Below are 542 nucleotides of genomic sequence, written 5' to 3'. Positions count from 1 at the left end.
TGGAGATCGCATGATAAAATTCTGCAAAATCAATGATTTGTTCATTTCAAATACCTTCTTTAGACAGCATAAGAGGCAACTATATACATGAATCTCACCATATGGAATACACAGAAATCAAATTGACTATATCTGCATAAAGAGACTAGGAAAAGCTCCTATCATCAGTCATAACAAGGCCAGGGTAAGACTGTGGAATAGACCATCAATTATTCAAATGCAAATTCAAACTGAAGCTGAAGAAAATGAAAACAAGTCCAAAATATGACCTTGAATATATCCCACCTGAAATTGGAGATCATCTGAAGAACAGATTTGATACATTAAACACTGCAGACAGAAGACCAGAAGAGTTGTGGAATGAGATCAAGAACCTCATACATGAAGAAAGCAAAAAGTCATTGAGAAGACAGGAAAGAAGGAAAAGGTCAAAATGAATGTCAGAAGAGACTCTCAAACTTGCTTTCCAGCATAGAGATGCTAAAGCAAATGGAAGAAATGAGAAGGCCAAGAGCTGAACAGAAAATTTCAAAGATCAGCTC

The sequence above is a fragment of the Chrysochloris asiatica genome, unplaced genomic scaffold, assembly GCF_000296735.1.
Source record: "Chrysochloris asiatica unplaced genomic scaffold, ChrAsi1.0 scaffold00115, whole genome shotgun sequence".
NCBI lineage: Eukaryota > Metazoa > Chordata > Mammalia > Afrosoricida > Chrysochloridae > Chrysochloris > Chrysochloris asiatica.
The sequence above is the reverse complement of the archived record's forward strand: the minus strand, read 5'-3'. Positions refer to the sequence as shown.